General features: G+C 54.7%; 51 non-coding genes across 51 annotated transcripts; 41 read left to right on the forward strand and 10 right to left on the reverse strand.

Moving 5' to 3' along the window:
- The first annotated feature begins 43 nt into the window (after positions 1 to 43).
- Trnag-gcc lies at positions 44 to 114 on the forward strand. The gene has a single exon. It is a non-coding gene; the product is annotated as a tRNA-Gly (tRNA).
- A 383-nt stretch (positions 115 to 497) lies between these two features.
- Positions 498 to 570, forward strand: Trnam-cau. The gene has a single exon. It is a non-coding gene; the product is annotated as a tRNA-Met (tRNA).
- Positions 571 to 875: 305 nt separating this feature from the next.
- Positions 876 to 947, forward strand: Trnae-uuc. The gene has a single exon. It is a non-coding gene; the product is annotated as a tRNA-Glu (tRNA).
- Positions 948 to 1,145: 198 nt separating this feature from the next.
- On the forward strand, positions 1,146 to 1,220 carry Trnai-aau. The gene has a single exon. It is a non-coding gene; the product is annotated as a tRNA-Ile (tRNA).
- Positions 1,221 to 1,814: 594 nt separating this feature from the next.
- On the reverse strand, positions 1,815 to 1,887 carry Trnag-ucc. The gene has a single exon. It is a non-coding gene; the product is annotated as a tRNA-Gly (tRNA).
- A 347-nt stretch (positions 1,888 to 2,234) lies between these two features.
- Positions 2,235 to 2,306, forward strand: Trnag-gcc. The gene has a single exon. It is a non-coding gene; the product is annotated as a tRNA-Gly (tRNA).
- A 383-nt stretch (positions 2,307 to 2,689) lies between these two features.
- On the forward strand, positions 2,690 to 2,762 carry Trnam-cau. Its single transcript has one exon. It is a non-coding gene; the product is annotated as a tRNA-Met (tRNA).
- Positions 2,763 to 3,069: 307 nt separating this feature from the next.
- On the forward strand, positions 3,070 to 3,141 carry Trnae-uuc. The gene has a single exon. It is a non-coding gene; the product is annotated as a tRNA-Glu (tRNA).
- Positions 3,142 to 3,340: 199 nt separating this feature from the next.
- Trnai-aau lies at positions 3,341 to 3,416 on the forward strand. The gene has a single exon. It is a non-coding gene; the product is annotated as a tRNA-Ile (tRNA).
- Positions 3,417 to 4,009: 593 nt separating this feature from the next.
- Trnag-ucc lies at positions 4,010 to 4,081 on the reverse strand. The gene has a single exon. It is a non-coding gene; the product is annotated as a tRNA-Gly (tRNA).
- A 347-nt stretch (positions 4,082 to 4,428) lies between these two features.
- On the forward strand, positions 4,429 to 4,499 carry Trnag-gcc. The gene has a single exon. It is a non-coding gene; the product is annotated as a tRNA-Gly (tRNA).
- Positions 4,500 to 4,882: 383 nt separating this feature from the next.
- Trnam-cau lies at positions 4,883 to 4,955 on the forward strand. The gene has a single exon. It is a non-coding gene; the product is annotated as a tRNA-Met (tRNA).
- Positions 4,956 to 5,260: 305 nt separating this feature from the next.
- Trnae-uuc lies at positions 5,261 to 5,332 on the forward strand. Its single transcript has one exon. It is a non-coding gene; the product is annotated as a tRNA-Glu (tRNA).
- A 198-nt stretch (positions 5,333 to 5,530) lies between these two features.
- Trnai-aau lies at positions 5,531 to 5,605 on the forward strand. Its single transcript has one exon. It is a non-coding gene; the product is annotated as a tRNA-Ile (tRNA).
- Positions 5,606 to 6,198: 593 nt separating this feature from the next.
- Positions 6,199 to 6,270, reverse strand: Trnag-ucc. Its single transcript has one exon. It is a non-coding gene; the product is annotated as a tRNA-Gly (tRNA).
- A 347-nt stretch (positions 6,271 to 6,617) lies between these two features.
- Positions 6,618 to 6,688, forward strand: Trnag-gcc. Its single transcript has one exon. It is a non-coding gene; the product is annotated as a tRNA-Gly (tRNA).
- Positions 6,689 to 7,069: 381 nt separating this feature from the next.
- Trnam-cau lies at positions 7,070 to 7,142 on the forward strand. The gene has a single exon. It is a non-coding gene; the product is annotated as a tRNA-Met (tRNA).
- A 305-nt stretch (positions 7,143 to 7,447) lies between these two features.
- Positions 7,448 to 7,519, forward strand: Trnae-uuc. Its single transcript has one exon. It is a non-coding gene; the product is annotated as a tRNA-Glu (tRNA).
- A 198-nt stretch (positions 7,520 to 7,717) lies between these two features.
- Positions 7,718 to 7,792, forward strand: Trnai-aau. Its single transcript has one exon. It is a non-coding gene; the product is annotated as a tRNA-Ile (tRNA).
- Positions 7,793 to 8,385: 593 nt separating this feature from the next.
- On the reverse strand, positions 8,386 to 8,457 carry Trnag-ucc. The gene has a single exon. It is a non-coding gene; the product is annotated as a tRNA-Gly (tRNA).
- Positions 8,458 to 8,804: 347 nt separating this feature from the next.
- Positions 8,805 to 8,875, forward strand: Trnag-gcc. Its single transcript has one exon. It is a non-coding gene; the product is annotated as a tRNA-Gly (tRNA).
- A 381-nt stretch (positions 8,876 to 9,256) lies between these two features.
- On the forward strand, positions 9,257 to 9,329 carry Trnam-cau. Its single transcript has one exon. It is a non-coding gene; the product is annotated as a tRNA-Met (tRNA).
- Positions 9,330 to 9,634: 305 nt separating this feature from the next.
- Positions 9,635 to 9,706, forward strand: Trnae-uuc. The gene has a single exon. It is a non-coding gene; the product is annotated as a tRNA-Glu (tRNA).
- A 198-nt stretch (positions 9,707 to 9,904) lies between these two features.
- On the forward strand, positions 9,905 to 9,979 carry Trnai-aau. The gene has a single exon. It is a non-coding gene; the product is annotated as a tRNA-Ile (tRNA).
- Positions 9,980 to 10,572: 593 nt separating this feature from the next.
- On the reverse strand, positions 10,573 to 10,644 carry Trnag-ucc. Its single transcript has one exon. It is a non-coding gene; the product is annotated as a tRNA-Gly (tRNA).
- Positions 10,645 to 10,991: 347 nt separating this feature from the next.
- On the forward strand, positions 10,992 to 11,062 carry Trnag-gcc. The gene has a single exon. It is a non-coding gene; the product is annotated as a tRNA-Gly (tRNA).
- Positions 11,063 to 11,443: 381 nt separating this feature from the next.
- Positions 11,444 to 11,516, forward strand: Trnam-cau. Its single transcript has one exon. It is a non-coding gene; the product is annotated as a tRNA-Met (tRNA).
- Positions 11,517 to 11,821: 305 nt separating this feature from the next.
- Trnae-uuc lies at positions 11,822 to 11,893 on the forward strand. The gene has a single exon. It is a non-coding gene; the product is annotated as a tRNA-Glu (tRNA).
- A 198-nt stretch (positions 11,894 to 12,091) lies between these two features.
- Positions 12,092 to 12,166, forward strand: Trnai-aau. Its single transcript has one exon. It is a non-coding gene; the product is annotated as a tRNA-Ile (tRNA).
- A 593-nt stretch (positions 12,167 to 12,759) lies between these two features.
- Positions 12,760 to 12,831, reverse strand: Trnag-ucc. The gene has a single exon. It is a non-coding gene; the product is annotated as a tRNA-Gly (tRNA).
- A 347-nt stretch (positions 12,832 to 13,178) lies between these two features.
- On the forward strand, positions 13,179 to 13,249 carry Trnag-gcc. Its single transcript has one exon. It is a non-coding gene; the product is annotated as a tRNA-Gly (tRNA).
- A 381-nt stretch (positions 13,250 to 13,630) lies between these two features.
- On the forward strand, positions 13,631 to 13,703 carry Trnam-cau. Its single transcript has one exon. It is a non-coding gene; the product is annotated as a tRNA-Met (tRNA).
- Positions 13,704 to 14,008: 305 nt separating this feature from the next.
- On the forward strand, positions 14,009 to 14,080 carry Trnae-uuc. The gene has a single exon. It is a non-coding gene; the product is annotated as a tRNA-Glu (tRNA).
- A 198-nt stretch (positions 14,081 to 14,278) lies between these two features.
- On the forward strand, positions 14,279 to 14,353 carry Trnai-aau. Its single transcript has one exon. It is a non-coding gene; the product is annotated as a tRNA-Ile (tRNA).
- A 593-nt stretch (positions 14,354 to 14,946) lies between these two features.
- Trnag-ucc lies at positions 14,947 to 15,018 on the reverse strand. Its single transcript has one exon. It is a non-coding gene; the product is annotated as a tRNA-Gly (tRNA).
- Positions 15,019 to 15,365: 347 nt separating this feature from the next.
- Positions 15,366 to 15,436, forward strand: Trnag-gcc. The gene has a single exon. It is a non-coding gene; the product is annotated as a tRNA-Gly (tRNA).
- Positions 15,437 to 15,817: 381 nt separating this feature from the next.
- Positions 15,818 to 15,890, forward strand: Trnam-cau. Its single transcript has one exon. It is a non-coding gene; the product is annotated as a tRNA-Met (tRNA).
- A 305-nt stretch (positions 15,891 to 16,195) lies between these two features.
- Trnae-uuc lies at positions 16,196 to 16,267 on the forward strand. Its single transcript has one exon. It is a non-coding gene; the product is annotated as a tRNA-Glu (tRNA).
- Positions 16,268 to 16,465: 198 nt separating this feature from the next.
- On the forward strand, positions 16,466 to 16,540 carry Trnai-aau. The gene has a single exon. It is a non-coding gene; the product is annotated as a tRNA-Ile (tRNA).
- Positions 16,541 to 17,133: 593 nt separating this feature from the next.
- Positions 17,134 to 17,205, reverse strand: Trnag-ucc. The gene has a single exon. It is a non-coding gene; the product is annotated as a tRNA-Gly (tRNA).
- A 347-nt stretch (positions 17,206 to 17,552) lies between these two features.
- Positions 17,553 to 17,623, forward strand: Trnag-gcc. The gene has a single exon. It is a non-coding gene; the product is annotated as a tRNA-Gly (tRNA).
- Positions 17,624 to 18,004: 381 nt separating this feature from the next.
- Positions 18,005 to 18,077, forward strand: Trnam-cau. The gene has a single exon. It is a non-coding gene; the product is annotated as a tRNA-Met (tRNA).
- A 305-nt stretch (positions 18,078 to 18,382) lies between these two features.
- Trnae-uuc lies at positions 18,383 to 18,454 on the forward strand. Its single transcript has one exon. It is a non-coding gene; the product is annotated as a tRNA-Glu (tRNA).
- A 198-nt stretch (positions 18,455 to 18,652) lies between these two features.
- Trnai-aau lies at positions 18,653 to 18,727 on the forward strand. The gene has a single exon. It is a non-coding gene; the product is annotated as a tRNA-Ile (tRNA).
- Positions 18,728 to 19,320: 593 nt separating this feature from the next.
- Positions 19,321 to 19,392, reverse strand: Trnag-ucc. The gene has a single exon. It is a non-coding gene; the product is annotated as a tRNA-Gly (tRNA).
- A 347-nt stretch (positions 19,393 to 19,739) lies between these two features.
- Positions 19,740 to 19,810, forward strand: Trnag-gcc. Its single transcript has one exon. It is a non-coding gene; the product is annotated as a tRNA-Gly (tRNA).
- Positions 19,811 to 20,191: 381 nt separating this feature from the next.
- On the forward strand, positions 20,192 to 20,264 carry Trnam-cau. The gene has a single exon. It is a non-coding gene; the product is annotated as a tRNA-Met (tRNA).
- A 305-nt stretch (positions 20,265 to 20,569) lies between these two features.
- Positions 20,570 to 20,641, forward strand: Trnae-uuc. The gene has a single exon. It is a non-coding gene; the product is annotated as a tRNA-Glu (tRNA).
- Positions 20,642 to 20,839: 198 nt separating this feature from the next.
- Positions 20,840 to 20,914, forward strand: Trnai-aau. Its single transcript has one exon. It is a non-coding gene; the product is annotated as a tRNA-Ile (tRNA).
- A 593-nt stretch (positions 20,915 to 21,507) lies between these two features.
- Positions 21,508 to 21,579, reverse strand: Trnag-ucc. The gene has a single exon. It is a non-coding gene; the product is annotated as a tRNA-Gly (tRNA).
- A 347-nt stretch (positions 21,580 to 21,926) lies between these two features.
- On the forward strand, positions 21,927 to 21,997 carry Trnag-gcc. The gene has a single exon. It is a non-coding gene; the product is annotated as a tRNA-Gly (tRNA).
- The last annotated feature ends 313 nt before the right edge of the window (positions 21,998 to 22,310 follow it).

Consider the following 22,310-nt stretch of genomic DNA (forward strand, 5'->3'; position numbering starts at 1 on the left):
AGACATCTGCTCGGGAAGCAGCGTCAAGTTACCGCTGGCCCGAGCATCGGTGGTTCAGTGGTAGAATGCTCGCCTGCCACGCGGGCGGCCCGGGTTCGATTCCCGGCCGATGCATCATTTTGCTTTTCCCGCGATAATGCTGCCGCGTGGCTTGACCGCTTGAGATGCACGATCCACAAGAATGTGTAGCTGGATTTCCCCTTGAGAAGGACCGAGAACGCAGCACTCGCTGGTCCCCCACTAGGACGCTCGCATCATGTTCTACAGTCTAGCGTCGGCCTGGCCTCACAAGTTGCTGGGTCCGGGTGCCTCCGAGGCACTGAACTTTAACGACAAGGAGTGCTGCCTATCGTTGCAACAGCTGCAGCAGCACCGCAATCAACTGGGCCGGCAGTGCACGTGTAGCAACAGAACATGTTATCCAGGAAGTACAGTGTGTCTACGTCTAATATTGGGTACGGTATTTACCCAGTTTCCACGACAAGAGGTGCACCCGTGCCTCGGTAGCGCAGTAGGCAGCGCGTAAGTCTCATAATCTTAAGGTCGTGAGTTCGATCCTCACCCGGGGCATTTAATTTTCTGTGACTGATGGTGGTGCTGTTGCTAGGGCGCCAACGTATTTCTTGTTTGTTATCCACAACGTTTCAACGCTTCAGCGGGAAAATGTTTACTTCCTGTTATTGCTACTTACAGCTTCCCTTTTCCTCTTCTCCCAGCAGAGCATGAAGCCAAAAGCATTGCTCTGCGACGTTTGAGGTGCGCGCCTTGCCAGTCAGTATGTGCAAAGATGCTCGCAAAGAGAGAGGAGCGCCGACGCGGCACTCGACACGAAATGCGACAAGCGACCGTGCGAACGGTCGAACGAAACGGCCACATCCGGTGTGGTCTAGTGGCTAGGATACCTGGCTTTCACCCAGGAGGCCCGGGTTCGATTCCCGGTACCGGAACGGAAATTTTTCCACACGAATCGTGACAAGTTTGAGCTGTCCGAGCGGCCGTTTCCCGTCCTGCTCGCAATATAGCTACTGTTTCGTGACCGTCAGCAGAATATAGACTAGGGAAGCAGACACACGACGACCATAGAAATGGTGTACGGCTTCATGCCACCTGTTTCCAGCGTAGGGCTGAGTAACTGCATCTGCCGGGGCCCGTTAGCTCAGTTGGTTAGAGCGTCGTGCTAATAACGCGAAGGTCGTGGGTTCGATCCCCCCCACGGGCCACTACTCTTTTACTACTACGAAATGGCAGCGCCGATTTCAGCTGGCGAGTGTGATGACCAAAAGGTCACCACCATGCGTGGGAGTTGATACAGGATCCGAACCCGACTCGTCGGGAAGCGCTACAGCATTCACTCGGCAATGGCCATAATATCTTGAATACACTGGTTCTCAACCGATAAAGAGAAAATGAAAGAAAATCTCCGATTGCCGATGCGTAACAACTTTGGCCCTTGTCAGTACTTGGGCGTGTGAGCGCATGGGAACACAGGGCACTATTGGCACTTTTACTTCCTATTTTTGTTTCTCCTTTGTTTTCGGAGCTACAGCCCGATTCGGTCAGGGAGACGCCACCGTGAAATGAAGGGGGCGTGCTGTGTGTCCATCGCCTCGCCTCTCCTTACCTCTCTCAGTCGTTTCTCGTGCTTGTCGTTTTGATATAGGCCGATTTGAGAGCGTCAGCTCTCGCGTCAGCTGAGCAAAGTCGAGACAAGTCGAGACACACTAAGGGCTGGTATGCAGCGAGTAGGAGGCCGGAAAAAACAATAATTTAAGAGCGCGTGGCAAAAGTACTCATACGCGAAATTAAAAGCCTGCTGCGGTGGGCCGGGAATCGAACCCGGATCAACTGCTTGGAAGGCAACTATGCTGACCATTACACCACCACCGCACAAGCGAGCGGCCCGCCTCCGCGCTGTGTCGGCTTCCCGCCAGTCGGCAGCGGCCGAAGGTGATCGTACCTGGCAGGCGCATTTCCAGGCAGGCTAGGGGAGCACATCCAGACGCATTCGGACAACGTATCCGCGCACATTTCGCATCCTTTGGCAAGAGTTGGGCGCCGGCGACGCAAGAGTACGCAGAGGACCGCGTTCTGGCGGCATTTTTAAGCAGAGCAGTGCAGTGCAGGATTCAGCGTCTGCAGCACCTTTTCCACAGAATGCTACGGCGCTTGACGGCAGTCCCACTTTCCCTTGAGACATCTGCTCGGGAAGCAGCGTCAAGTTACCGCTGGCCCGAGCATCGGTGGTTCAGTGGTAGAATGCTCGCCTGCCACGCGGGCGGCCCGGGTTCGATTCCCGGCCCGATGCATCATTTTGCTTTTCCCGCGATAATGCTGCCGCGTGGCTTGACCGCTTGAGATGCACGATCCACAAGAATGTGTAGCTGGATTTCCCTTGAGAAGGACCGAGAACGCAGCACTCGCTGGTCCCCACTAGGACGCTCGCATCATGTTCTAACAGTCTAGCGTCGGCCTGGCCTCACAAGTTGCTGGGTCCGGGTGCCTCCGAGGCACTGAACTTTAACGACAAGGAGTGCTGCCTATCGTTGCAACAGCTGCAGCAGCACCGCAATCAACTGGGGCCGGCAGTGCACGTGTAGCAACAGAACATGTTATCCAGGAAGTACAGTGTGTCTACGTCTAATATTGGGTACGGTATTTACCCAGTTTCCACGACAAGAGGTGCACCCGTGCCTCGGTAGCGCAGTAGGCAGCGCGTAAGTCTCATAATCTTAAGGTCGTGAGTTCGATCCTCACCCGGGGCATTTAATTTTCTGTGACTGATGGTGGTGCTGTTGCTAGGGCGCCAACGTATTTCTTGTTTGTTATCCACAACGTTTCAACGCTTCAGCGGGAAAATGTTTACTTCCTGTTATTGCTACTTACAGCTTCCCTTTTCCCTCTTCTCCCAGCAGAGCATGAAAGCCAAAAGCATTGCTCTGCGACGTTTGAGGTGCGCGCCTTGCCAGTCAGTATGTGCAAAGATGCTCGCAAAGAGAGAGGAGCGCCGACGCGGCACTCGACACGAAATGCGACAAGCGACCGTGCGAACGGTCGAACGAAACGGCCACATCCGGTGTGGTCTAGTGGCTAGGATACCTGGCTTTCACCCAGGAGGCCCGGGTTCGATTCCCGGTACCGGAACGGAAATTTTTCCCACACGAATCGTGACAAGTTTGAGCTGTCCGAGCGGCCGTTTCCCGTCCTGCTCGCAATATAGCTACTGTTTCGTGACCGTCAGCAGAATATAGACTAGGGAAGCAGACACACGACGACCATAGAAATGGTGTACGGCTTCATGCCACCTGTTTCCAGCGTAGGGCTGAGTAACTGCATCTGCCGGGGCCCGTTAGCTCAGTTGGTTAGAGCGTCGTGCTAATAACGCGAAGGTCGTGGGTTCGATCCCCCCCACGGGGCCACTACTCTTTTACTACTACGAAATGGCAGCGCCGATTTCAGCTGGCGAGTGTGATGACCAAAAGGTCACCACCATGCGTGGGAGTTGATACAGGATCCGAACCCGACTCGTCGGGAAGCGCTACAGCATTCACTCGGCAATGGCCATAATATCTTGAATACACTGGTTCTCAACCGATAAAGAGAAAATGAAAGAAAATCTCCGATTGCCGATGCGTAACAACTTTGGCCCTTGTCAGTACTTGGGCGTGTGAGCGCATGGGAACACAGGGCACTATTGGCACTTTTACTTCCTATTTTTGTTTCTCCTTTGTTTTCGGAGCTACAGCCCGATTCGGTCAGGGAGACGCCACCGTGAAATGAAGGGGGCGTGCTGTGTGTCCATCGCCTCGCCTCTCCTTACCTCTCTCAGTCGTTTCTCGTGCTTGTCGTTTTGATATAGGCCGATTTGAGAGCGTCAGCTCTCGCGTCAGCTGAGCAAAGTCGAGACAAGTCGAGACACACTAAGGGCTGGTATGCAGCGAGTAGGAGGCCGGAAAAACAATAATTTAAGAGCGCGTGGCAAAAGTACTCATACGCGAAATTAAAAGCCTGCTGCGGTGGCCGGGAATCGAACCCGGATCAACTGCTTGGAAGGCAACTATGCTGACCATTACACCACCACCGCACAAGCGAGCGGCCCGCCTCCGCGCTGTGTCGGCTTCCCGCCAGTCGGCAGCGGCCGAAGGTGATCGTACCTGGCAGGCGCATTTCCAGGCAGGCTAGGGGAGCACATCCAGACGCATTCGGACAACGTATCCGCGCACATTTCGCATCCTTTGGCAAGAGTTGGGCGCCGGCGACGCAAGAGTACGCAGAGGACCGCGTTCTGGCGGCATTTTTAAGCAGAGCAGTGCAGTGCAGGATTCAGCGTCTGCAGCACCTTTTCCACAGAATGCTACGGCGCTTGACGGCAGTCCCACTTTCCCTTGAGACATCTGCTCGGGAAGCAGCGTCAAGTTACCGCTGGCCCGAGCATCGGTGGTTCAGTGGTAGAATGCTCGCCTGCCACGCGGGCGGCCCGGGTTCGATTCCCGGCCGATGCATCATTTTGCTTTTCCCGCGATAATGCTGCCGCGTGGCTTGACCGCTTGAGATGCACGATCCACAAGAATGTGTAGCTGGATTTCCCTTGAGAAGGACCGAGAACGCAGCACTCGCTGGTCCCCACTAGGACGCTCGCATCATGTTCTACAGTCTAGCGTCGGCCTGGCCTCACAAGTTGCTGGTCCGGGTGCCTCCGAGGCACTGAACTTTAACGACAAGGAGTGCTGCCTATCGTTGCAACAGCTGCTGCAGCAGCACCGCAATCAACTGGGCCGGCAGTGCACGTGTAGCAACAGAACATGTTATCCAGGAAGTACAGTGTGTCTACGTCTAATATTGGGTACGGTATTTACCCAGTTTCCACGACAAGAGGTGCACCCGTGCCTCGGTAGCGCAGTAGGCAGCGCGTAAGTCTCATAATCTTAAGGTCGTGAGTTCGATCCTCACCCGGGGCATTTAATTTTCTGTGACTGATGGTGGTGCTGTTGCTAGGGCGCCAACGTATTTCTTGTTTGTTATCCACAACGTTTCAACGCTTCAGCGGGAAAATGTTTACTTCCTGTTATTGCTACTTACAGCTTCCCTTTTCCTCTTCTCCCAGCAGAGCATGAAGCCAAAAGCATTGCTCTGCGACGTTTGAGGTGCGCGCCTTGCCAGTCAGTATGTGCAAAGATGCTCGCAAAGAGAGAGGAGCGCCGACGCGGCACTCGACACGAAATGCGACAAGCGACCGTGCGAACGGTCGAACGAAACGGCCACATCCGGTGTGGTCTAGTGGCTAGGATACCTGGCTTTCACCCAGGAGGCCCGGGTTCGATTCCCGGTACCGGAACGGAAATTTTTCCACACGAATCGTGACAAGTTTGAGCTGTCCGAGCGGCCGTTTCCCGTCCTGCTCGCAATATAGCTACTGTTTCGTGACCGTCAGCAGAATATAGACTAGGGAAGCAGACACACGACGACCATAGAAATGGTGTACGGCTTCATGCCACCTGTTTCCAGCGTAGGGCTGAGTAACTGCATCTGCCGGGGCCCGTTAGCTCAGTTGGTTAGAGCGTCGTGCTAATAACGCGAAGGTCGTGGGTTCGATCCCCCCCACGGGCCACTACTCTTTTACTACTACGAAATGGCAGCGCCGATTTCAGCTGGCGAGTGTGATGACCAAAAGGTCACCACCATGCGTGGGAGTTGATACAGGATCCGAACCCGACTCGTCGGGAAGCGCTACAGCATTCACTCGGCAATGGCCATAATATCTTGAATACACTGGTTCTCAACCGATAAAGAGAAAATGAAAGAAAATCTCCGATTGCCGATGCGTAACAACTTTGGCCCTTGTCAGTACTTGGGCGTGTGAGCGCATGGGAACACAGGGCACTATTGGCACTTTTACTTCCTATTTTTGTTTCTCCTTTGTTTTCGGAGCTACAGCCCGATTCGGTCAGGGAGACGCCACCGTGAAATGAAGGGGGCGTGCTGTGTGTCCATCGCCTCGCCTCTCCTTACCTCTCTCAGTCGTTTCTCGTGCTTGTCGTTTTGATATAGGCCGATTTGAGAGCGTCAGCTCTCGCGTCAGCTGAGCAAAGTCGAGACAAGTCGAGACACACTAAGGGCTGGTATGCAGCGAGTAGGAGGCCGGAAAAACAATAATTTAAGAGCGCGTGGCAAAAGTACTCATACGCGAAATTAAAAGCCTGCTGCGGTGGCCGGGAATCGAACCCGGATCAACTGCTTGGAAGGCAACTATGCTGACCATTACACCACCACCGCACAAGCGAGCGGCCCGCCTCCGCGCTGTGTCGGCTTCCCGCCAGTCGGCAGCGGCCGAAGGTGATCGTACCTGGCAGGCGCATTTCCAGGCAGGCTAGGGGAGCACATCCAGACGCATTCGGACAACGTATCCGCGCACATTTCGCATCCTTTGGCAAGAGTTGGGCGCCGGCGACGCAAGAGTACGCAGAGGACCGCGTTCTGGCGGCATTTTTAAGCAGAGCAGTGCAGTGCAGGATTCAGCGTCTGCAGCACCTTTTCCACAGAATGCTACGGCGCTTGACGGCAGTCCCACTTTCCCTTGAGACATCTGCTCGGGAAGCAGCGTCAAGTTACCGCTGGCCCGAGCATCGGTGGTTCAGTGGTAGAATGCTCGCCTGCCACGCGGGCGGCCCGGGTTCGATTCCCGGCCGATGCATCATTTTGCTTTTCCCGCGATAATGCTGCCGCGTGGCTTGACCGCTTGAGATGCACGATCCACAAGAATGTGTAGCTGGATTTCCCTTGAGAAGGACCGAGAACGCAGCACTCGCTGGTCCCCACTAGGACGCTCGCATCATGTTCTACAGTCTAGCGTCGGCCTGGCCTCACAAGTTGCTGGGTCCGGGTGCCTCCGAGGCACTGAACTTTAACGACAAGGAGTGCTGCCTATCGTTGCAACAGCTGCAGCAGCACCGCAATCAACTGGGCCGGCAGTGCACGTGTAGCAACAGAACATGTTATCCAGGAAGTACAGTGTGTCTACGTCTAATATTGGGTACGGTATTTACCCAGTTTCCACGACAAGAGGTGCACCCGTGCCTCGGTAGCGCAGTAGGCAGCGCGTAAGTCTCATAATCTTAAGGTCGTGAGTTCGATCCTCACCCGGGGCATTTAATTTTCTGTGACTGATGGTGGTGCTGTTGCTAGGGCGCCAACGTATTTCTTGTTTGTTATCCACAACGTTTCAACGCTTCAGCGGGAAAATGTTTACTTCCTGTTATTGCTACTTACAGCTTCCCTTTTCCTCTTCTCCCAGCAGAGCATGAAGCCAAAAGCATTGCTCTGCGACGTTTGAGGTGCGCGCCTTGCCAGTCAGTATGTGCAAAGATGCTCGCAAAGAGAGAGGAGCGCCGACGCGGCACTCGACACGAAATGCGACAAGCGACCGTGCGAACGGTCGAACGAAACGGCCACATCCGGTGTGGTCTAGTGGCTAGGATACCTGGCTTTCACCCAGGAGGCCCGGGTTCGATTCCCGGTACCGGAACGGAAATTTTTCCACACGAATCGTGACAAGTTTGAGCTGTCCGAGCGGCCGTTTCCCGTCCTGCTCGCAATATAGCTACTGTTTCGTGACCGTCAGCAGAATATAGACTAGGGAAGCAGACACACGACGACCATAGAAATGGTGTACGGCTTCATGCCACCTGTTTCCAGCGTAGGGCTGAGTAACTGCATCTGCCGGGGCCCGTTAGCTCAGTTGGTTAGAGCGTCGTGCTAATAACGCGAAGGTCGTGGGTTCGATCCCCCCCACGGGCCACTACTCTTTTACTACTACGAAATGGCAGCGCCGATTTCAGCTGGCGAGTGTGATGACCAAAAGGTCACCACCATGCGTGGGAGTTGATACAGGATCCGAACCCGACTCGTCGGGAAGCGCTACAGCATTCACTCGGCAATGGCCATAATATCTTGAATACACTGGTTCTCAACCGATAAAGAGAAAATGAAAGAAAATCTCCGATTGCCGATGCGTAACAACTTTGGCCCTTGTCAGTACTTGGGCGTGTGAGCGCATGGGAACACAGGGCACTATTGGCACTTTTACTTCCTATTTTTGTTTCTCCTTTGTTTTCGGAGCTACAGCCCGATTCGGTCAGGGAGACGCCACCGTGAAATGAAGGGGGCGTGCTGTGTGTCCATCGCCTCGCCTCTCCTTACCTCTCTCAGTCGTTTCTCGTGCTTGTCGTTTTGATATAGGCCGATTTGAGAGCGTCAGCTCTCGCGTCAGCTGAGCAAAGTCGAGACAAGTCGAGACACACTAAGGGCTGGTATGCAGCGAGTAGGAGGCCGGAAAAACAATAATTTAAGAGCGCGTGGCAAAAGTACTCATACGCGAAATTAAAAGCCTGCTGCGGTGGCCGGGAATCGAACCCGGATCAACTGCTTGGAAGGCAACTATGCTGACCATTACACCACCACCGCACAAGCGAGCGGCCCGCCTCCGCGCTGTGTCGGCTTCCCGCCAGTCGGCAGCGGCCGAAGGTGATCGTACCTGGCAGGCGCATTTCCAGGCAGGCTAGGGGAGCACATCCAGACGCATTCGGACAACGTATCCGCGCACATTTCGCATCCTTTGGCAAGAGTTGGGCGCCGGCGACGCAAGAGTACGCAGAGGACCGCGTTCTGGCGGCATTTTTAAGCAGAGCAGTGCAGTGCAGGATTCAGCGTCTGCAGCACCTTTTCCACAGAATGCTACGGCGCTTGACGGCAGTCCCACTTTCCCTTGAGACATCTGCTCGGGAAGCAGCGTCAAGTTACCGCTGGCCCGAGCATCGGTGGTTCAGTGGTAGAATGCTCGCCTGCCACGCGGGCGGCCCGGGTTCGATTCCCGGCCGATGCATCATTTTGCTTTTCCCGCGATAATGCTGCCGCGTGGCTTGACCGCTTGAGATGCACGATCCACAAGAATGTGTAGCTGGATTTCCCTTGAGAAGGACCGAGAACGCAGCACTCGCTGGTCCCCACTAGGACGCTCGCATCATGTTCTACAGTCTAGCGTCGGCCTGGCCTCACAAGTTGCTGGGTCCGGGTGCCTCCGAGGCACTGAACTTTAACGACAAGGAGTGCTGCCTATCGTTGCAACAGCTGCAGCAGCACCGCAATCAACTGGGCCGGCAGTGCACGTGTAGCAACAGAACATGTTATCCAGGAAGTACAGTGTGTCTACGTCTAATATTGGGTACGGTATTTACCCAGTTTCCACGACAAGAGGTGCACCCGTGCCTCGGTAGCGCAGTAGGCAGCGCGTAAGTCTCATAATCTTAAGGTCGTGAGTTCGATCCTCACCCGGGGCATTTAATTTTCTGTGACTGATGGTGGTGCTGTTGCTAGGGCGCCAACGTATTTCTTGTTTGTTATCCACAACGTTTCAACGCTTCAGCGGGAAAATGTTTACTTCCTGTTATTGCTACTTACAGCTTCCCTTTTCCTCTTCTCCCAGCAGAGCATGAAGCCAAAAGCATTGCTCTGCGACGTTTGAGGTGCGCGCCTTGCCAGTCAGTATGTGCAAAGATGCTCGCAAAGAGAGAGGAGCGCCGACGCGGCACTCGACACGAAATGCGACAAGCGACCGTGCGAACGGTCGAACGAAACGGCCACATCCGGTGTGGTCTAGTGGCTAGGATACCTGGCTTTCACCCAGGAGGCCCGGGTTCGATTCCCGGTACCGGAACGGAAATTTTTCCACACGAATCGTGACAAGTTTGAGCTGTCCGAGCGGCCGTTTCCCGTCCTGCTCGCAATATAGCTACTGTTTCGTGACCGTCAGCAGAATATAGACTAGGGAAGCAGACACACGACGACCATAGAAATGGTGTACGGCTTCATGCCACCTGTTTCCAGCGTAGGGCTGAGTAACTGCATCTGCCGGGGCCCGTTAGCTCAGTTGGTTAGAGCGTCGTGCTAATAACGCGAAGGTCGTGGGTTCGATCCCCCCCACGGGCCACTACTCTTTTACTACTACGAAATGGCAGCGCCGATTTCAGCTGGCGAGTGTGATGACCAAAAGGTCACCACCATGCGTGGGAGTTGATACAGGATCCGAACCCGACTCGTCGGGAAGCGCTACAGCATTCACTCGGCAATGGCCATAATATCTTGAATACACTGGTTCTCAACCGATAAAGAGAAAATGAAAGAAAATCTCCGATTGCCGATGCGTAACAACTTTGGCCCTTGTCAGTACTTGGGCGTGTGAGCGCATGGGAACACAGGGCACTATTGGCACTTTTACTTCCTATTTTTGTTTCTCCTTTGTTTTCGGAGCTACAGCCCGATTCGGTCAGGGAGACGCCACCGTGAAATGAAGGGGGCGTGCTGTGTGTCCATCGCCTCGCCTCTCCTTACCTCTCTCAGTCGTTTCTCGTGCTTGTCGTTTTGATATAGGCCGATTTGAGAGCGTCAGCTCTCGCGTCAGCTGAGCAAAGTCGAGACAAGTCGAGACACACTAAGGGCTGGTATGCAGCGAGTAGGAGGCCGGAAAAACAATAATTTAAGAGCGCGTGGCAAAAGTACTCATACGCGAAATTAAAAGCCTGCTGCGGTGGCCGGGAATCGAACCCGGATCAACTGCTTGGAAGGCAACTATGCTGACCATTACACCACCACCGCACAAGCGAGCGGCCCGCCTCCGCGCTGTGTCGGCTTCCCGCCAGTCGGCAGCGGCCGAAGGTGATCGTACCTGGCAGGCGCATTTCCAGGCAGGCTAGGGGAGCACATCCAGACGCATTCGGACAACGTATCCGCGCACATTTCGCATCCTTTGGCAAGAGTTGGGCGCCGGCGACGCAAGAGTACGCAGAGGACCGCGTTCTGGCGGCATTTTTAAGCAGAGCAGTGCAGTGCAGGATTCAGCGTCTGCAGCACCTTTTCCACAGAATGCTACGGCGCTTGACGGCAGTCCCACTTTCCCTTGAGACATCTGCTCGGGAAGCAGCGTCAAGTTACCGCTGGCCCGAGCATCGGTGGTTCAGTGGTAGAATGCTCGCCTGCCACGCGGGCGGCCCGGGTTCGATTCCCGGCCGATGCATCATTTTGCTTTTCCCGCGATAATGCTGCCGCGTGGCTTGACCGCTTGAGATGCACGATCCACAAGAATGTGTAGCTGGATTTCCCTTGAGAAGGACCGAGAACGCAGCACTCGCTGGTCCCCACTAGGACGCTCGCATCATGTTCTACAGTCTAGCGTCGGCCTGGCCTCACAAGTTGCTGGGTCCGGGTGCCTCCGAGGCACTGAACTTTAACGACAAGGAGTGCTGCCTATCGTTGCAACAGCTGCAGCAGCACCGCAATCAACTGGGCCGGCAGTGCACGTGTAGCAACAGAACATGTTATCCAGGAAGTACAGTGTGTCTACGTCTAATATTGGGTACGGTATTTACCCAGTTTCCACGACAAGAGGTGCACCCGTGCCTCGGTAGCGCAGTAGGCAGCGCGTAAGTCTCATAATCTTAAGGTCGTGAGTTCGATCCTCACCCGGGGCATTTAATTTTCTGTGACTGATGGTGGTGCTGTTGCTAGGGCGCCAACGTATTTCTTGTTTGTTATCCACAACGTTTCAACGCTTCAGCGGGAAAATGTTTACTTCCTGTTATTGCTACTTACAGCTTCCCTTTTCCTCTTCTCCCAGCAGAGCATGAAGCCAAAAGCATTGCTCTGCGACGTTTGAGGTGCGCGCCTTGCCAGTCAGTATGTGCAAAGATGCTCGCAAAGAGAGAGGAGCGCCGACGCGGCACTCGACACGAAATGCGACAAGCGACCGTGCGAACGGTCGAACGAAACGGCCACATCCGGTGTGGTCTAGTGGCTAGGATACCTGGCTTTCACCCAGGAGGCCCGGGTTCGATTCCCGGTACCGGAACGGAAATTTTTCCACACGAATCGTGACAAGTTTGAGCTGTCCGAGCGGCCGTTTCCCGTCCTGCTCGCAATATAGCTACTGTTTCGTGACCGTCAGCAGAATATAGACTAGGGAAGCAGACACACGACGACCATAGAAATGGTGTACGGCTTCATGCCACCTGTTTCCAGCGTAGGGCTGAGTAACTGCATCTGCCGGGGCCCGTTAGCTCAGTTGGTTAGAGCGTCGTGCTAATAACGCGAAGGTCGTGGGTTCGATCCCCCCCACGGGCCACTACTCTTTTACTACTACGAAATGGCAGCGCCGATTTCAGCTGGCGAGTGTGATGACCAAAAGGTCACCACCATGCGTGGGAGTTGATACAGGATCCGAACCCGACTCGTCGGGAAGCGCTACAGCATTCACTCGGCAATGGCCATAATATCTTGAATACACTGGTTCTCAACCGATAAAGAGAAAATGAAAGAAAATCTCCGATTGCCGATGCGTAACAACTTTGGCCCTTGTCAGTACTTGGGCGTGTGAGCGCATGGGAACACAGGGCACTATTGGCACTTTTACTTCCTATTTTTGTTTCTCCTTTGTTTTCGGAGCTACAGCCCGATTCGGTCAGGGAGACGCCACCGTGAAATGAAGGGGGCGTGCTGTGTGTCCATCGCCTCGCCTCTCCTTACCTCTCTCAGTCGTTTCTCGTGCTTGTCGTTTTGATATAGGCCGATTTGAGAGCGTCAGCTCTCGCGTCAGCTGAGCAAAGTCGAGACAAGTCGAGACACACTAAGGGCTGGTATGCAGCGAGTAGGAGGCCGGAAAAACAATAATTTAAGAGCGCGTGGCAAAAGTACTCATACGCGAAATTAAAAGCCTGCTGCGGTGGCCGGGAATCGAACCCGGATCAACTGCTTGGAAGGCAACTATGCTGACCATTACACCACCACCGCACAAGCGAGCGGCCCGCCTCCGCGCTGTGTCGGCTTCCCGCCAGTCGGCAGCGGCCGAAGGTGATCGTACCTGGCAGGCGCATTTCCAGGCAGGCTAGGGGAGCACATCCAGACGCATTCGGACAACGTATCCGCGCACATTTCGCATCCTTTGGCAAGAGTTGGGCGCCGGCGACGCAAGAGTACGCAGAGGACCGCGTTCTGGCGGCATTTTTAAGCAGAGCAGTGCAGTGCAGGATTCAGCGTCTGCAGCACCTTTTCCACAGAATGCTACGGCGCTTGACGGCAGTCCCACTTTCCCTTGAGACATCTGCTCGGGAAGCAGCGTCAAGTTACCGCTGGCCCGAGCATCGGTGGTTCAGTGGTAGAATGCTCGCCTGCCACGCGGGCGGCCCGGGTTCGATTCCCGGCCGATGCATCATTTTGCTTTTCCCGCGATAATGCTGCCGCGTGGCTTGACCGCTTGAGATGCACGATCCACAAGAATGTGTAGCTGGATTTCCCTTGAGAAGGACCGAGAACGCAGCACTCGCTGGTCCCCACTAGGACGCTCGCATCATGTTCTACAGTCTAGCGTCGGCCTGGCCTCACAAGTTGCTGGGTCCGGGTGCCTCCGAGGCACTGAACTTTAACGACAAGGAGTGCTGCCTATCGTTGCAACAGCTGCAGCAGCACCGCAATCAACTGGGCCGGCAGTGCACGTGTAGCAACAGAACATGTTATCCAGGAAGTACAGTGTGTCTACGTCTAATATTGGGTACGGTATTTACCCAGTTTCCACGACAAGAGGTGCACCCGTGCCTCGGTAGCGCAGTAGGCAGCGCGTAAGTCTCATAATCTTAAGGTCGTGAGTTCGATCCTCACCCGGGGCATTTAATTTTCTGTGACTGATGGTGGTGCTGTTGCTAGGGCGCCAACGTATTTCTTGTTTGTTATCCACAACGTTTCAACGCTTCAGCGGGAAAATGTTTACTTCCTGTTATTGCTACTTACAGCTTCCCTTTTCCTCTTCTCCCAGCAGAGCATGAAGCCAAAAGCATTGCTCTGCGACGTTTGAGGTGCGCGCCTTGCCAGTCAGTATGTGCAAAGATGCTCGCAAAGAGAGAGGAGCGCCGACGCGGCACTCGACACGAAATGCGACAAGCGACCGTGCGAACGGTCGAACGAAACGGCCACATCCGGTGTGGTCTAGTGGCTAGGATACCTGGCTTTCACCCAGGAGGCCCGGGTTCGATTCCCGGTACCGGAACGGAAATTTTTCCACACGAATCGTGACAAGTTTGAGCTGTCCGAGCGGCCGTTTCCCGTCCTGCTCGCAATATAGCTACTGTTTCGTGACCGTCAGCAGAATATAGACTAGGGAAGCAGACACACGACGACCATAGAAATGGTGTACGGCTTCATGCCACCTGTTTCCAGCGTAGGGCTGAGTAACTGCATCTGCCGGGGCCCGTTAGCTCAGTTGGTTAGAGCGTCGTGCTAATAACGCGAAGGTCGTGGGTTCGATCCCCCCCACGGGCCACTACTCTTTTACTACTACGAAATGGCAGCGCCGATTTCAGCTGGCGAGTGTGATGACCAAAAGGTCACCACCATGCGTGGGAGTTGATACAGGATCCGAACCCGACTCGTCGGGAAGCGCTACAGCATTCACTCGGCAATGGCCATAATATCTTGAATACACTGGTTCTCAACCGATAAAGAGAAAATGAAAGAAAATCTCCGATTGCCGATGCGTAACAACTTTGGCCCTTGTCAGTACTTGGGCGTGTGAGCGCATGGGAACACAGGGCACTATTGGCACTTTTACTTCCTATTTTTGTTTCTCCTTTGTTTTCGGAGCTACAGCCCGATTCGGTCAGGGAGACGCCACCGTGAAATGAAGGGGGCGTGCTGTGTGTCCATCGCCTCGCCTCTCCTTACCTCTCTCAGTCGTTTCTCGTGCTTGTCGTTTTGATATAGGCCGATTTGAGAGCGTCAGCTCTCGCGTCAGCTGAGCAAAGTCGAGACAAGTCGAGACACACTAAGGGCTGGTATGCAGCGAGTAGGAGGCCGGAAAAACAATAATTTAAGAGCGCGTGGCAAAAGTACTCATACGCGAAATTAAAAGCCTGCTGCGGTGGCCGGGAATCGAACCCGGATCAACTGCTTGGAAGGCAACTATGCTGACCATTACACCACCACCGCACAAGCGAGCGGCCCGCCTCCGCGCTGTGTCGGCTTCCCGCCAGTCGGCAGCGGCCGAAGGTGATCGTACCTGGCAGGCGCATTTCCAGGCAGGCTAGGGGAGCACATCCAGACGCATTCGGACAACGTATCCGCGCACATTTCGCATCCTTTGGCAAGAGTTGGGCGCCGGCGACGCAAGAGTACGCAGAGGACCGCGTTCTGGCGGCATTTTTAAGCAGAGCAGTGCAGTGCAGGATTCAGCGTCTGCAGCACCTTTTCCACAGAATGCTACGGCGCTTGACGGCAGTCCCACTTTCCCTTGAGACATCTGCTCGGGAAGCAGCGTCAAGTTACCGCTGGCCCGAGCATCGGTGGTTCAGTGGTAGAATGCTCGCCTGCCACGCGGGCGGCCCGGGTTCGATTCCCGGCCGATGCATCATTTTGCTTTTCCCGCGATAATGCTGCCGCGTGGCTTGACCGCTTGAGATGCACGATCCACAAGAATGTGTAGCTGGATTTCCCTTGAGAAGGACCGAGAACGCAGCACTCGCTGGTCCCCACTAGGACGCTCGCATCATGTTCTACAGTCTAGCGTCGGCCTGGCCTCACAAGTTGCTGGGTCCGGGTGCCTCCGAGGCACTGAACTTTAACGACAAGGAGTGCTGCCTATCGTTGCAACAGCTGCAGCAGCACCGCAATCAACTGGGCCGGCAGTGCACGTGTAGCAACAGAACATGTTATCCAGGAAGTACAGTGTGTCTACGTCTAATATTGGGTACGGTATTTACCCAGTTTCCACGACAAGAGGTGCACCCGTGCCTCGGTAGCGCAGTAGGCAGCGCGTAAGTCTCATAATCTTAAGGTCGTGAGTTCGATCCTCACCCGGGGCATTTAATTTTCTGTGACTGATGGTGGTGCTGTTGCTAGGGCGCCAACGTATTTCTTGTTTGTTATCCACAACGTTTCAACGCTTCAGCGGGAAAATGTTTACTTCCTGTTATTGCTACTTACAGCTTCCCTTTTCCTCTTCTCCCAGCAGAGCATGAAGCCAAAAGCATTGCTCTGCGACGTTTGAGGTGCGCGCCTTGCCAGTCAGTATGTGCAAAGATGCTCGCAAAGAGAGAGGAGCGCCGACGCGGCACTCGACACGAAATGCGACAAGCGACCGTGCGAACGGTCGAACGAAACGGCCACATCCGGTGTGGTCTAGTGGCTAGGATACCTGGCTTTCACCCAGGAGGCCCGGGTTCGATTCCCGGTACCGGAACGGAAATTTTTCCACACGAATCGTGACAAGTTTGAGCTGTCCGAGCGGCCGTTTCCCGTCCTGCTCGCAATATAGCTACTGTTTCGTGACCGTCAGCAGAATATAGACTAGGGAAGCAGACACACGACGACCATAGAAATGGTGTACGGCTTCATGCCACCTGTTTCCAGCGTAGGGCTGAGTAACTGCATCTGCCGGGGCCCGTTAGCTCAGTTGGTTAGAGCGTCGTGCTAATAACGCGAAGGTCGTGGGTTCGATCCCCCCCACGGGCCACTACTCTTTTACTACTACGAAATGGCAGCGCCGATTTCAGCTGGCGAGTGTGATGACCAAAAGGTCACCACCATGCGTGGGAGTTGATACAGGATCCGAACCCGACTCGTCGGGAAGCGCTACAGCATTCACTCGGCAATGGCCATAATATCTTGAATACACTGGTTCTCAACCGATAAAGAGAAAATGAAAGAAAATCTCCGATTGCCGATGCGTAACAACTTTGGCCCTTGTCAGTACTTGGGCGTGTGAGCGCATGGGAACACAGGGCACTATTGGCACTTTTACTTCCTATTTTTGTTTCTCCTTTGTTTTCGGAGCTACAGCCCGATTCGGTCAGGGAGACGCCACCGTGAAATGAAGGGGGCGTGCTGTGTGTCCATCGCCTCGCCTCTCCTTACCTCTCTCAGTCGTTTCTCGTGCTTGTCGTTTTGATATAGGCCGATTTGAGAGCGTCAGCTCTCGCGTCAGCTGAGCAAAGTCGAGACAAGTCGAGACACACTAAGGGCTGGTATGCAGCGAGTAGGAGGCCGGAAAAACAATAATTTAAGAGCGCGTGGCAAAAGTACTCATACGCGAAATTAAAAGCCTGCTGCGGTGGCCGGGAATCGAACCCGGATCAACTGCTTGGAAGGCAACTATGCTGACCATTACACCACCACCGCACAAGCGAGCGGCCCGCCTCCGCGCTGTGTCGGCTTCCCGCCAGTCGGCAGCGGCCGAAGGTGATCGTACCTGGCAGGCGCATTTCCAGGCAGGCTAGGGGAGCACATCCAGACGCATTCGGACAACGTATCCGCGCACATTTCGCATCCTTTGGCAAGAGTTGGGCGCCGGCGACGCAAGAGTACGCAGAGGACCGCGTTCTGGCGGCATTTTTAAGCAGAGCAGTGCAGTGCAGGATTCAGCGTCTGCAGCACCTTTTCCACAGAATGCTACGGCGCTTGACGGCAGTCCCACTTTCCCTTGAGACATCTGCTCGGGAAGCAGCGTCAAGTTACCGCTGGCCCGAGCATCGGTGGTTCAGTGGTAGAATGCTCGCCTGCCACGCGGGCGGCCCGGGTTCGATTCCCGGCCGATGCATCATTTTGCTTTTCCCGCGATAATGCTGCCGCGTGGCTTGACCGCTTGAGATGCACGATCCACAAGAATGTGTAGCTGGATTTCCCTTGAGAAGGACCGAGAACGCAGCACTCGCTGGTCCCCACTAGGACGCTCGCATCATGTTCTACAGTCTAGCGTCGGCCTGGCCTCACAAGTTGCTGGGTCCGGGTGCCTCCGAGGCACTGAACTTTAACGACAAGGAGTGCTGCCTATCGTTGCAACAGCTGCAGCAGCACCGCAATCAACTGGGCCGGCAGTGCACGTGTAGCAACAGAACATGTTATCCAGGAAGTACAGTGTGTCTACGTCTAATATTGGGTACGGTATTTACCCAGTTTCCACGACAAGAGGTGCACCCGTGCCTCGGTAGCGCAGTAGGCAGCGCGTAAGTCTCATAATCTTAAGGTCGTGAGTTCGATCCTCACCCGGGGCATTTAATTTTCTGTGACTGATGGTGGTGCTGTTGCTAGGGCGCCAACGTATTTCTTGTTTGTTATCCACAACGTTTCAACGCTTCAGCGGGAAAATGTTTACTTCCTGTTATTGCTACTTACAGCTTCCCTTTTCCTCTTCTCCCAGCAGAGCATGAAGCCAAAAGCATTGCTCTGCGACGTTTGAGGTGCGCGCCTTGCCAGTCAGTATGTGCAAAGATGCTCGCAAAGAGAGAGGAGCGCCGACGCGGCACTCGACACGAAATGCGACAAGCGACCGTGCGAACGGTCGAACGAAACGGCCACATCCGGTGTGGTCTAGTGGCTAGGATACCTGGCTTTCACCCAGGAGGCCCGGGTTCGATTCCCGGTACCGGAACGGAAATTTTTCCACACGAATCGTGACAAGTTTGAGCTGTCCGAGCGGCCGTTTCCCGTCCTGCTCGCAATATAGCTACTGTTTCGTGACCGTCAGCAGAATATAGACTAGGGAAGCAGACACACGACGACCATAGAAATGGTGTACGGCTTCATGCCACCTGTTTCCAGCGTAGGGCTGAGTAACTGCATCTGCCGGGGCCCGTTAGCTCAGTTGGTTAGAGCGTCGTGCTAATAACGCGAAGGTCGTGGGTTCGATCCCCCCCACGGGCCACTACTCTTTTACTACTACGAAATGGCAGCGCCGATTTCAGCTGGCGAGTGTGATGACCAAAAGGTCACCACCATGCGTGGGAGTTGATACAGGATCCGAACCCGACTCGTCGGGAAGCGCTACAGCATTCACTCGGCAATGGCCATAATATCTTGAATACACTGGTTCTCAACCGATAAAGAGAAAATGAAAGAAAATCTCCGATTGCCGATGCGTAACAACTTTGGCCCTTGTCAGTACTTGGGCGTGTGAGCGCATGGGAACACAGGGCACTATTGGCACTTTTACTTCCTATTTTTGTTTCTCCTTTGTTTTCGGAGCTACAGCCCGATTCGGTCAGGGAGACGCCACCGTGAAATGAAGGGGGCGTGCTGTGTGTCCATCGCCTCGCCTCTCCTTACCTCTCTCAGTCGTTTCTCGTGCTTGTCGTTTTGATATAGGCCGATTTGAGAGCGTCAGCTCTCGCGTCAGCTGAGCAAAGTCGAGACAAGTCGAGACACACTAAGGGCTGGTATGCAGCGAGTAGGAGGCCGGAAAAACAATAATTTAAGAGCGCGTGGCAAAAGTACTCATACGCGAAATTAAAAGCCTGCTGCGGTGGCCGGGAATCGAACCCGGATCAACTGCTTGGAAGGCAACTATGCTGACCATTACACCACCACCGCACAAGCGAGCGGCCCGCCTCCGCGCTGTGTCGGCTTCCCGCCAGTCGGCAGCGGCCGAAGGTGATCGTACCTGGCAGGCGCATTTCCAGGCAGGCTAGGGGAGCACATCCAGACGCATTCGGACAACGTATCCGCGCACATTTCGCATCCTTTGGCAAGAGTTGGGCGCCGGCGACGCAAGAGTACGCAGAGGACCGCGTTCTGGCGGCATTTTTAAGCAGAGCAGTGCAGTGCAGGATTCAGCGTCTGCAGCACCTTTTCAACAGAATGCTACGGCGCTTGACGGCAGTCCCACTTTCCCTTGAGACATCTGCTCGGGAAGCAGCGTCAAGTTACCGCTGGCCCGAGCATCGGTGGTTCAGTGGTAGAATGCTCGCCTGCCACGCGGGCGGCCCGGGTTCGATTCCCGGCCGATGCATCATTTTGCTTTTCCCGCGATAATGCTGCCGCGTGGCTTGACCGCTTGAGATGCACGATCCACAAGAATGTGTAGCTGGATTTCCCTTGAGAAGGACCGAGAACGCAGCACTCGCTGGTCCCCACTAGGACGCTCGCATCATGTTCTACAGTCTAGCGTCGGCCTGGCCTCACAAGTTGCTGGGTCCGGGTGCCTCCGAGGCACTGAACTTTAACGACAAGGAGTGCTGCCTATCGTTGCAACAGCTGCAGCAGCACCGCAATCAACTGGGCCGGCAGTGCACGTGTAGCAACAGAACATGTTATCCAGGAAGTACAGTGTGTCTACGTCTAATATTGGGTACGGTATTTACCCAGTTTCCACGACAAGAGGTGCACCCGTGCCTCGGTAGCGCAGTAGGCAGCGCGTAAGTCTCATAATCTTAAGGTCGTGAGTTCGATCCTCACCCGGGGCATTTAATTTTCTGTGACTGATGGTGGTGCTGTTGCTAGGGCGCCAACGTATTTCTTGTTTGTTATCCACAACGTTTCAACGCTTCAGCGGGAAAATGTTTACTTCCTGTTATTGCTACTTACAGCTTCCCTTTTCCTCTTCTCCCAGCAGAGCATGAAGCCAAAAGCATTGCTCTGCGACGTTTGAGGTGCGCGCCTTGCCAGTCAGTATGTGCAAAGATGCTCGCAAAGAGAGAGGAGCGCCGACGCGGCACTCGACACGAAATGCGACAAGCGACCGTGCGAACGGTCGAACGAAACGGCCACATCCGGTGTGGTCTAGTGGCTAGGATACCTGGCTTTCACCCAGGAGGCCCGGGTTCGATTCCCGGTACCGGAACGGAAATTTTTCCACACGAGTCGTGACAAGTTTGAGCTGTCCGAGCGGCCGTTTCCCGTCCTGCTCGCAATATAGCTACTGTTTCGTGACCGTCAGCAGAATATAGACTAGGGAAGCAGACACACGACGACCATAGAAATGGTGTACGGCTTCATGCCACCTGTTTCCAGCGTAGGGCTGAGTAACTGCATCTGCCGGGGCCCGTTAGCTCAGTTGGTTAGAGCGTCGTGCTAATAACGCGAAGGTCGTGGGTTCGATCCCCCCCACGGGCCACTACTCTTTTACTACTACGAAATGGCAGCGCCGATTTCAGCTGGCGAGTGTGATGACCAAAAGGTCACCACCATGCGTGGGAGTTGATACAGGATCCGAACCCGACTCGTCGGGAAGCGCTACAGCATTCACTCGGCAATGGCCATAATATCTTGAATACACTGGTTCTCAACCGATAAAGAGAAAATGAAAGAAAATCTCCGATTGCCGATGCGTAACAACTTTGGCCCTTGTCAGTACTTGGGCGTGTGAGCGCATGGGAACACAGGGCACTATTGGCACTTTTACTTCCTATTTTTGTTTCTCCTTTGTTTTCGGAGCTACAGCCCGATTCGGTCAGGGAGACGCCACCGTGAAATGAAGGGGGCGTGCTGTGTGTCCATCGCCTCGCCTCTCCTTACCTCTCTCAGTCGTTTCTCGTGCTTGTCGTTTTGATATAGGCCGATTTGAGAGCGTCAGCTCTCGCGTCAGCTGAGCAAAGTCGAGACAAGTCGAGACACACTAAGGGCTGGTATGCAGCGAGTAGGAGGCCGGAAAAACAATAATTTAAGAGCGCGTGGCAAAAGTACTCATACGCGAAATTAAAAGCCTGCTGCGGTGGCCGGGAATCGAACCCGGATCAACTGCTTGGAAGGCAACTATGCTGACCATTACACCACCACCGCACAAGCGAGCGGCCCGCCTCCGCGCTGTGTCGGCTTCCCGCCAGTCGGCAGCGGCCGAAGGTGATCGTACCTGGCAGGCGCATTTCCAGGCAGGCTAGGGGAGCACATCCAGACGCATTCGGACAACGTATCCGCGCACATTTCGCATCCTTTGGCAAGAGTTGGGCGCCGGCGACGCAAGAGTACGCAGAGGACCGCGTTCTGGCGGCATTTTTAAGCAGAGCAGTGCAGTGCAGGATTCAGCGTCTGCAGCACCTTTTCCACAGAATGCTACGGCGCTTGACGGCAGTCCCACTTTCCCTTGAGACATCTGCTCGGGAAGCAGCGTCAAGTTACCGCTGGCCCGAGCATCCGTGGTTCAGTGGTAGAATGCTCGCCTGCCACGCGGGCGGCCCGGGTTCGATTCCCGGCCGATGCATCATTTTGCTTTTCCCGCGATAATGCTGCCGCGTGGCTTGACCGCTTGAGATGCACGATCCACAAGAATGTGTAGCTGGATTTCCCTTGAGAAGGACCGAGAACGCAGCACTCGCTGGTCCCCACTAGGACGCTCGCATCATGTTCTACAGTCTAGCGTCGGCCTGGCCTCACAAGTTGCTGGGTCCGGGTGCCTCCGAGGCACTGAACTTTAACGACAAGGAGTGCTGCCTATCGTTGCAACAGCTGCAGCAGCACCGCAATCAACTGGGCCGGCAGTGCACGTGTAGCAACAGAACATGTTATCCAGGAAG

This window comes from Schistocerca piceifrons, unplaced genomic scaffold (genome assembly GCF_021461385.2).
Source record: "Schistocerca piceifrons isolate TAMUIC-IGC-003096 unplaced genomic scaffold, iqSchPice1.1 HiC_scaffold_458, whole genome shotgun sequence".
NCBI lineage: Eukaryota > Metazoa > Arthropoda > Insecta > Orthoptera > Acrididae > Schistocerca > Schistocerca piceifrons.